Here is a 10,991-nt window from a genome sequence, read left to right on the forward strand (position 1 = left end):
CAGGGGGCACACAGAGTTGATAATCAAACCTACTTTCCAGAATGTCAAACAGACAAAAAAGTTACATTCCTGCAAGCTCCCCTCCCAGTCTGGGCAAATCACCGGTGTATTTCTAGTTGCTTTATACTCAGACACATCTTACAGACTTCAGAGTGGGGGAAAAAGAGCAATAAATAACTCTGCAATTTATTTCCCCAGCTGGAGAAAAGTGGAGTAAAGACACAATTAAAATTTGCCCAGAGCCATACGATCAAGTTCTATCTGTCAGACAGAGACATCAGGATGATCGCCTATTGCTGGTCTTTGTGATGTCTGGTGCTTAAAAATCCTAGTTTAATTAGGCAACACCTCTCACAAATCCAGGGCTAACGGCACATGAAATAATAAAAACAGTATCTAAGGATTTTTGCTGTCAAAGCAACTTTATTCTTTCTTAGGACAGTGTTTGCTAGTGATTGCAAGTAATGCTCTATACATTGGTGTTACATTATTATTTGCTAGCAGCCAGTGTTAATTTTGAAGTATAGAAGGAGATAAATGCTGCAACTCTGGATTTGCAGGCAAGTATTTTCAGATCTTTTCTTAGCATATGTTTTTGTTAATATTAATGCATGATCATACACAAATATGATAATTTAAAAACGTACTTTTCATTATTTCTATCAAGTGTTAAAAATTGAAGCAGAGTATTTAGAAAGCTAATGTGTTTTATATGAGAATCTCTGATTGCAGAGCTTATAGCTCATTATAGATGCTTGAGAACAATTTAGAGGCAGTCAGCTGGAGAGGTTTAAGTCTGATGCCTGTATGGTATTCAGATCTTTGATAACACTAGGATAAATTAAATAAATACTTTCCTTGTCAGGCATTCAACTGAATAGCTATGTTGCTGCATTACAATGGCAAGTGTTTCAAACTTGACAACAAATCAAAGGTACAGTTAAAGTACTTGCTGCGGAAACGCTATCAAAGATGCTGGGTCAACCATCTGCCTGGAGACAGAGTCCTCCGTCTCCAAAACACATGGAGTACAGGACACAGAAATACAAGCTTCTCCTTCAATATGTCTCCATCCTTTCCTGGGAGTCAGAGCAGCTTCTTTCCCTCTGATAAGACTTCCAATAGAAGTACCACTTTTGGGTGGGAGTGCTTAATAATGGGACAGATTGGCTTTATTCAACAACAGGGTCTGGTTGTGCTCAGCTTTTGAAAATTTCTTTGGATTGGGTATGTAACTGGTATGGGATTTTTTTGGATTGGGTATGTAACAAGCCTTAGAAAGGCAATACTGATTCAGCTAATGTTTAGTATTCCATATCAGCTACTGGAGAAGAGTGGGCAAGAAAGCCTTATCTCAAAGACAGCTCCTTAAGAAGGTGTTTAACTATCGCAGGAGGGACAGTATTTATTCATACTCAGCACTTGTGCTGTTTTTCATCCATAGATCTCAAAGCACTCTATGAAGCAAAGTATGATCAGTTCCATCATTTTACAAATGGGAGAGATGGTAATAAAGCCAGTTTTGTTGTCATGTTTCCTTGAATATATTTGGCCCAGTTCTCATCTCATTTATACCTTCTTATAAGCCAGTGACTTCAAACAAGTGTCTTCTGATTTTCCCTGGAAAGAGAGAAGAACTAAGCCCTCTGAGTACTAAAAATACCTGAAATAGGCCAATACATAAAGCTGAAGCCTTTAAAGAACAGAAGGCTTCCTGGTTTCATTTGGCAGTTTTGCATTCATGGATGCATGTGTTACCACCACCAAGCAATGACTGGAGCCAAGGGCCAGATTTGTGGAGTTCATGGCTGGAGGCAGAAAGCACAACATATCTAGGTGTGGTTGGGGATCACACACAGGAATGGTGATTGCTACATCTTATCAGAGTGCCATACTGGGTCTACACCATGGCCTGGCACAGAGGGAGGGGAGAGAGGGAGTGTGGTGTCTTGTTATCCTGCAGCATTTAGGGAGCCTAACACCTTGGTAGACTTCTAACTCCCCCGCAATTCTTGTTCAGGAACTACAAGCCCCAAGATTCCATATGCCTCTGTGCAAGAAGCCCCAAGTTCTCTCCTCCAAATCTTGGGACCTGGATTAGAAGCGTCACAATCTCTGGTGCTTTCAAACAAACACTAGCCAGAACGTATTTACATCACACCACACGATCCATCGTCTACAGCCAAGCTCTGCGATACAACCGCATTTGCTCCAACCCCTCAGACAGAGACAAACACCTACAAGATCTCTATCAAGCATTCTTACAACTACAATACCCACCTGCGGAAGTGAAGAAACAGATTGATAGAGCCAGAAGAGTTCCCAGAAGTCACCTACTACAGGACAGGCCTAACAAAGAAAATAACAGAACGCCACTAGCCGTCACCTTCAGCCCCCAACTAAAACCCCTCCAACGCATTATTAGGGATCTACAACCTATCCTGAAGGATGACCCAACACTCTCACAAATCTTGGGAGACAGGCCAGTCCTTGCCTACAGACAGCCCCCTAACCTGAAGCAAATACTCACCAGCAACCACATGCCACACAACAGAACCACTAACCCAGGAACCTATCCTTGCAACAAAGCCCGTTGCCACCTGTGCCCACATATCTCTTCAGGGGACACCATCACAGGGCCTAATAACATCAGCCACACTATCAGAGGCTCATTCACCTGCACATCTACCAATGTGATATGTGCCAGCAATGCCCCTCTGCCATGTACATTGGTCAAACTGGACAGTCTCTATGTAAAAGAATAAATGGACACAAATCAGATGTCAAGAATTATAACATTCATAAACCAGTCGGAGAACACTTCAATCTCTCTGGTCACGCAATCACAGACATGAAGGTCGCTATCTTACAACAAAAAAACTTCAAATCCAGACTCCAGCGAGAAACTGTTGAATTGGAATTCATTTGCAAATTGGATACAATTAACTTAGGCTTGAATAGAGACTGGGAGTGGCTAAGTCATTATGCAAGGTAACCTATTTCCCCTTGTTTTTTCCTACCACCCCCACACCCAACATTCCTGTTAAACCCTGGATTTGTGTTGGAAATGGCCCACCTTGATTATCATACACATTGTAAGGAGAGTGGTCACTTTAGATAAGCTATTACCAGCAGGAGAGTGGGGTAGGAGGAGGTATTTTTTCATGCTTTGTGTGTATATAAAAAGATCTTCTACACTTTCCACAGTATGCATCCGATGAAGTGAGCTGTAGCTCACGAAAGCTTATGCTCAAATAAATTGGTTAGTCTCTAAGGTGCCACAAGTCCTCCTTTTCTTTTTGCGAATACAGACTAACATGGCTGTTCCTCTGAAACCTGTTTGGAATGCAGACGGAATGCAGTAATGGTACCACCGTTATTGGGGACAGTGCAGGGAAACTAGCTTTATGCTTTCTCCCAGCATGCCTGGGAGGTCGTACTCCTCAAACATCCGCAGAGCTCTCATTATCCTCCTTTGCCATGAGGCCCACAAAAGCCTTGACAACACAGTTAGGCCACTGGTGTGCTGAGCCCATTGCCTGCTAATATCTCATTGTTTCCTTGTACTCAGTTTGTCTATATGCGTCTGTCCCTTGTTTTATACATCAATCGTAAGCTCCTTTTGGGGGGGTCTTTTTTTTTGTTCTGTGTTTGTACAGCATCTAGCACAATGGGATTCTGGCCCATGATAAGGGTGCTACGGTAATACAAATAGTTATAATAAAAAAATATACCCTTACACATGCTGAGCAAAGTTTTTGGACAACAGAAGGATCAAGCAACTGCAGTCTACTCTATAGCCATTTCCAGATGTTCTAATTCAGATTCTTTATTACAGAGACACAATGCACTTTTCTAGGACCTTCAATCTCAAAGCATTTTACAACGACTAGTTAAACTTTACAACAACCCCTATTTTGCAAAAAGGAAAGCTGAAGGACAGAAGAGTTAAGGATTTTGTTTCAGATCAGAGAGCAAGGAAGTGGCAGAATCAGGAATAAACCCCAGATCTGTTGGCCCCTAATTCATATAAGTTAACCAATAGACCTTACTCTGTAGGAGGATGAAGAGAGGTGAACAGAATGCAGCCTGGATTTCATTTATATTTATGGACTAATTCAGTTAGAAAATCATCTGACAAAACTCTCTCCACTCCCCACCACCATCTGCTTATAATTGCCATCTGTTTAAAAGTTTGGGGGAATTTACAAGTGACTGACGTTTGCACCACAAAAATAACTGATTGAGGTAGTTCTTTTTACACTCACATGCTTTCCCCAGTGCATGCCATAATGTAAGCCCATGTGACTGAGCTGTCCTCAGTGGCTTCATCCTCCTTGTCTGCTAGGGGGATTAGCACACAGTACTTTTACCCAAAGATCTGTTATGCATTGATTCGTATTACCATAGTGCCTAGCAGCTCTGTTCCTGGACGACAATCCTCTTGTGTTAGGCTCTGTACAAACAGAACAAAAAGGCAGGTCACCTCTTGGCTCAATTTCTTTTATAAATCCCTTTCTTTATGAAGAGGCTGCACTAGCCAAAGACAGTAGCAGCCCCATACCGGATCACAGCTCTGCTAGCCTATCTTCTGTACTTACTGGCTCCAGATGCTTTAGAAGAAGCTGTAAATCCCTGTAATGGGCAGGCTCCATCCCTGCCCTCTGATGCCCAGAAGCCTCTGACTCTGCAGTGAGTGGCACCTCCATGTTCTTTATTTATATTCCTGGCACCAACCCCTATGCAATCTTGTGCAGCAAAGTATTTACAGGGGTTGCTTGCCCCACAGGGCCAGAGAGGAACAGAGAACTCCCTCCCTTGGGATCTCAGAACATACTGAACTCAGCTAACCCAATCCTCTCCCCCCTCAGCTGATGGCTAATTGGGGAATATTAACTGATGAACCAATCAGCCTTCTCCAGGGGAACTAACTGGTGCATAAGTGATCAGAAAGCTGGCTGGCTTGTTAGCCTCCAGCACTCTCTGTCACAGTCCCCTTCCTTAATACACATAGACAACTATATAACAGCATGTTTCCCAGGGTGGGGGTGCGGAGTTTCTTCCTACCCCCAGACAGTTGAAATGTTGCCTTATGTCCTGAAGCATGAGGGTTGGTATCCCAGATACAAAAATATTAAAGGATAAAAGTGTGTCTAATCCATTTTGGAATCCTATTAAATTCTTTTCCTCAATACCTTCTTTGGGCGAATTACTTTTTTTGTATTTGTCTGTTAAAAGGCAGGATAAAATAGGAGCAATCACAGGCTTCAGCTGGGGGGCAGCAGAGGTAGTGGAAGATGAGGAAAAATATTGGTTAAATTTTTTAAAATATTTTTTAATCTCCCATTGGAATGTCCCATCTGATCCACTCTTCTGCTGCATGCCATGGAGTTGCAATTTACAAAATAATTTTGAACAACTGTTCAGCACTCAAATGGCATTGCGTGGCTTTCAGTGTCAGGCCCCAGGAAAAAAGGAGGAAGACAGACACCTTTAGAAAGAATGAAAGAAAAAAAAAGGCCTGGCTGTGGAAGCCCAAAGGCGGCGCCATTGGGTCAGTCCCTGAGCCAACTGAAGTCAAATTCTCAATGGGAAGACTGGATCCAGAGTAGAACACCCTTACCATCCCCTCTGACTTCACCAGGTATTTCAAAATATTTAGTTTCATGAAAAATTCCAAGATTTCTACTTTTTGTCCTGATATGCGGCAAAATGGAGTTTCCAACTCTCAAAATTTCCCATGGGATGAGATTTAAAAAAAACAAACCCTACAAACGAACAAACAAAAAACCAACCCAGCTCTAATAGCTACATGTTGCCCTGGTTCAACTCCACACAAATAAAAATTGCCAACCCATTAAGCATAACAATAGAAGAGTAACTAAAACTTTAAATGTAGCAATCAGAAACAGTAATTCTAAGAAAAAAGAAAAGGAGTACTTGTGGCACCTTAGAGACTAATAAATTTATTTGAGCGTAAGTTTTCATGAGCTACAGCTCACTTCATCAGATGCATTCAGTGGAAAATACAGTGGGGATAATCTGAATTATCTGAATGCATCCGATGAAGTGAATCCCCACTGTATTTTCCACTGAATGCATCCGATGAAGTGAGCTGTAGCTCATGAAAGCTTACGCTCAAATAAATTTGTTAGGCTCTAAGGTGCCACAAGTCCTCCTTTTCTTTTTGCGAATACAGACTAACACGGCTGCTACTCTGAAACCAGTAATTCCAAGGCCATTTTCAGTCTTTGGAGTATTATTTTGTTCACTGTAAGAATGGATTCACTCATAGGTCCTGAAACTAGGGGTGCTGCTTTATCCCCTGGCTTAAGTGATTTCCATCATATTCAGGGTTTATAGTTTGGTTCCATGGCTCTCAACACCCCCACTATACAAATTGTTCCAGTATCCCTGGATTCACTTTAAACAGCCTTCTAACTCATAAATACCTGTCAAATGCTGGAATTACTAAAATAATCAGTAACTTTCTGGAGAGACAACTGTTTCAGACCGCCACTGGAAGTTTATTGAAAGAAATGTCAATGTTTATATAGAAAGAATCGGCTTATTTTTAAGAAAAAGGACAGTGAAGACATGAGTGGATAAAAATCTGTTCCCCCCCACCAGCTTGTTTCTAAACTATTCCTCTAAATAAAATAATTCACATCTTCAGCAAAGGAAAATAGGGTTTTCATAGTCCTGAACCCAGTCTGCCTTCTGTCTCTGACTCCAGCATGAAGAGGAGATGTGAATGACTCTTAAACAGTGATATTACTATTAGGGCTATGTGCAGGCATCTCATTCATTTGGGAGTTTAGGAAGCCACAGATTCACATATGAATACTACTACTGTCACTCACTTGTCAATATTTGGCCCAGTCAAAAAGCAATATGAAGCCAGAGTCTTGTAGGCCTGCTGCTAACCTCTCATTAAACACTCCTTTTGGGGCTAGTGACCTGTGCAACCAGAAACGTCCTATTTGGTGTGTGGAACACTAATCCCCACCAGGCCTGCTGGCTCAGCCTACCTCTTCGGGCAAGAGGCAAAGCACCACATGGAGTTTGAGCCCAGCTGCAGGAGAGTGGGAGGAGAGGAAGAGAGCAACCTCTTTCAGGCCCTACCGGGTCTTTCTGGCTCAGAAGCAGCTCAGTCTTCTCAATGGGCAAAACCAGGGTCCAACCAGGAGATTCCAAAGGCACCAACTATGGTTTCTGCTTACCTCCAGGCACCTCTAGCCAATAGAAAAAGGCAAGCTCACCTTGCTCCAATTAAGCTACTGTGCTCCAGAACTCAATATGAACCCAGTAGCTGCTGGATGAAAGTCTTGTCCAAAGTGCATGAGGGTGCACCGTCCAGTAGCCGTGTCAAGCAAGGAATTGGCCACAGCTCTCAGCCCAAGGAATGGTCTCCAAATGCAATCAGCTTTATTCCAGCAAGTGTTGGAACCCCTCTAGTGCAGAAAGAGTAATCAGAATGAAACCCTGGTTCGAATCCGACTTAGCTCACAATGGACAGTGTATTTTAATGTGTCTTTTTATTTTTTAAAGACCTACATATCCAAACCTACCACATGGTATCACACAATGCAGCAACAGATGGCTGCTTTGGAAAAGCAGTGGTGTTAGACTCAGGTGCTCTGGCAGAGCTGGGATGGGGGAACAGCACGGCCTGCGATTGTTCATGCTCTTCCCGGCGTAAAGTTAGTCCAGTTTGTTGTTCTTCTCTGAGCACCACATTGGCTCCATTTTAAAACCATATGGAGGAGGCGCCACAGGTGACAATGCACCATCTGAGCGCTTTTAAAGTGTTTTTGCTATTGTCCACATACACACTGTCCTCAGTGCCTGTGAGACAAGCTGCGCACTGGTCATTACAGCTCTGCCACCAGAGAGACTGCCTCCCGCGGGCTTTCAAGTATAGGAGTGCCAGTCTCAATGCAGCTTTCAAAGTTCCAGGCCAGACTGCGACCGGTGAACTTGTGCAAAGGACTAAAGAGGCACAGAAAGTCCCCTTACGCCCAGGCAGCTGCTACCTGTGTGGTGGGTGGGCGTGCGAGCGAAGCCACTCTGGGCTGCTCCCATTCCCATGCTGGTGGGTGGGGGAATGGAGCCTGCCTCTACCCTCCCCCAACACGCCAGCAGGTGCAGCTGAGCCAGTGGAGAGGAGGGAGTAGGCCATTCGCTGGGGCAGCCAAATGGGACCTGAGATGTGATTGAGCGTGTATTTGTACCTTTGTGTTTAAAAACTCTTCAACTTAATCCATATTCTATCATATCTCAAGGAAGGACTGACTGGCTTCTTCTCTCTTCATCTGGTAGTAACCAAGCCTCCCCTCTTCTTTCCCCTGCCCCTCCTCCCTTGTCTCTACCCCTTAGCTGGTATCCTAGAATATCAGGGTTGGAAGGGACCTCAGGAGGTCATCTAGTCCAACCCCCTGCTCAAAGCAGGACCCATCCCCAATTTTTGGCTCAGATCCCTAAATGGCCCTCTCAAGGATTGAACTCACAGCTTTGGGTTTAGCAGGCCAATGCTCAAACCACTGACCTATCCCTCCCCCCCAGAAGGTATCTCCTTCTGCTATTATTTACTAATTCCTAATACTGTACATACCCAAGAAGTTTATTCCGGTGGTACATGTTGCAAATCACTTGTGTGGCTCGACGATTCACATAACCTCCTCAGGAATTTAGGGTTTCAAACGTGAACATTTGAATCTGAGAATAAGAAAAGAAAAGAACCAACTGGGAAATAGCTGGTTTTATTTTTATGTGAGTCAAAGTGGAGAAAGATGTATGTTTGGACAGCTGGGGATGAAGGCTAGCCCGGAACCAAACAAGGAATTATTTTCAGTTTTCCTTGCTGTGCCATTCAAACCTCTGCCTCTTTTCATCCATAACAGGAAACTCTCTCCTTGCAAAGCCATTTTAAGTCCATGTGTTTGTTTACGTAGGACTGTGTCTTCTCTCTCCTACAGCTGAGCCTATGCCTCAGTGAGAAAACGAATGGTTTGAAAGCACAGATGCAAGCCCGATATTAATACTTCAGAACTTGTGTCCAGTAGTTTAGTGCCCCGGCTAGCCTGGGCTCCCTTTGGAATTCTTCCCCCCCCCCCCCCCGACAACAGGAGCTAGAGTACCTGCCTTCATTTTTAAATTCTTTGGGCTCTTGATAATCTCTCTTTCATGGTGTAATCTCCCCGAAGCAAAACTCCCTGATCCACCCCTACCAGCATGTGACACCCTCCCCCACAGCCCCGCAGTCACCAGGGTGTCAAATCCCTGTGCTGTGTGGGTGATGCTGAGGCTGCACATCACTTACTGCACAGAAGGCTTTCCCGCCCCCTGCCCCAGGCAAAACCTAGGGCCCCTTCTGTTGCACCAAATTGTTACTGTTTGTATGCAGAACCCGCTTATACATCAGAACCTGCTTTGTATGCAGAACCTGCTTACATTATGGTAAGGACTTGGTGCAAGAGAAAAGAGAACTATTCACGTTCCCCGCACACAGTCTACTTCTGCAACCATTCTGAAGCACGGGAGATTCAGGTACTGCAATAACACTTACCTCACTACAGCCCTGCAATCCTCCCTCAGTACTTGCTCTACAGAAGGAATACGAGGGGCAATGGATGTTTCAGCTCAGGAAGCAGTTCATTCCTGATACAGGAAAAAGACCCCTGGAAGCTTCTGAGTTTAACTCAAGGAATTTCCTGTTCATCATTCTATTGCGAGGGAGAGAGGGGGAGGGCACTGGCCATTGCAAATCAGCCACTGAAGAGCTGAACTATCCGGTGTCTAAGTACTGACAACTAATAGCTTACCGGAGACACTGCCTCCTCAGGGCAGAAAGTCCACAGGGCTACTCACAGTATTGCAAAGCACTTGCAAGCCCTGCTCTACCTGGGGCCCAGAGCTAGTCATCTCAGCCCCCAAAGTAGGTGGCACTGGTTGGGAAGAGGGCATGCCCAGGGTTCCTGATACAGCACATCCCTAAGGCTCCTCTGGGGATGGTGCCCTCCCTTTGCTTGCCCCCAGGGAGAAATCCCTGGAGTGAGGTCTGACAATTACACACCTCTCCAGCAGCAGGGCGGAGTCAATATGTGGAGTTTTTCTCCTCTCTCACTCTGAATGTACAAATATTGTCATCAGGTTGATAGATGTTTTCAAATGGGCCTTATTTGAAAAAAAATAGCTCCCCTCAGCGTTCTTTCTGCCTTTGGATAACACCAACACATGTGCGGGTACTTATGTTCTGTGGCTTTCCAGCAGTGCCCCAAGCTCTTAAACTATTTAGGGGTCCAGTAAGTGACACAGACTGGCAGCTTTCCCCATCTACCCTCCTATCCCATTTTCTTAGGTTTTTGATCACAGTAGAGGTCTAAACAAATGGGACTTCTTGTCTCCTCGTGTCTGGATCATATGGATTTCCAGCCACACTTTGCACAGTAAATTCAAGGGAAGTTTGCAGATCAGATGAGTTTCTGATCTCCTATCCCTCTTTGCTATTCATATCATGTTCAGTCCTCCGTTCTGCTTGCTGGTCTCTATTCTGGGTCAGCTGTGTTAATTGATTTGTTCCACAGCTGGAAGTTGTAGGTATTTAGTTTTTGTAAGCTTAGCTGATGTTTATTATGCTGCCCCATCAGTACAAACTGCTACCTGTATGCTGTGGTGAGACTTTAAAAGTTTGATAGCGGAGGACAATGTTCAAAGGCCTCTAGAAGTTCCAAATGAGGACACACATCTTTTCCATTGCCTCAGTTCTAAACACTGTATTTCTTGCGCTGTTTTTGTTCATGGCATAGTTCTTAGCCTTCTAGGTGCGCAATGTCTCCACCCACTAGAAAACTGAAGAAATAGGAAGCAGCTGAAATTAAAGCACTGAGGTTTGCTCTACTCTTGGAAGTTTTCACTGTTGCAACATTACTAGGGGGATATGTGTGGGGAGGGGAAGGGAGTCAGGCTTGCCGTCTTTTGCTGGGGGACTC

The 10,991-nt window shown here is 44.2% G+C and overlaps 1 long non-coding RNA gene across 2 annotated transcripts in view; it reads right to left on the minus strand.

Moving 5' to 3' along the window:
* LOC311526177 overlaps positions 1 to 9,661 on the minus strand; it is a 37,879-nt gene extending 28,218 nt beyond the window's left edge. Inside the window, exons 1-4 of one of the 2 annotated variants that reach the window (XR_014712962.1) lie at positions 9,569 to 9,661; positions 8,615 to 8,718; positions 7,263 to 7,454; positions 4,406 to 4,456 (exon numbers count right to left, since the gene is read on the minus strand). This is a non-coding gene — a long non-coding RNA (uncharacterized lncRNA). The remainder of the gene's footprint in view (positions 1 to 4,405; positions 4,457 to 7,262; positions 7,455 to 8,614; positions 8,719 to 9,568) is intronic. The other variant, XR_014712961.1, reaches the window with a different exon arrangement.
* Positions 9,662 to 10,991: the final 1,330 nt, after the last annotated feature.

Source organism: Lepidochelys olivacea (assembly GCF_965140295.1).
Source record: "Lepidochelys olivacea isolate rLepOli2 genome assembly, chromosome: 9".
Taxonomy (NCBI): Eukaryota; Metazoa; Chordata; order Testudines; family Cheloniidae; genus Lepidochelys; species Lepidochelys olivacea.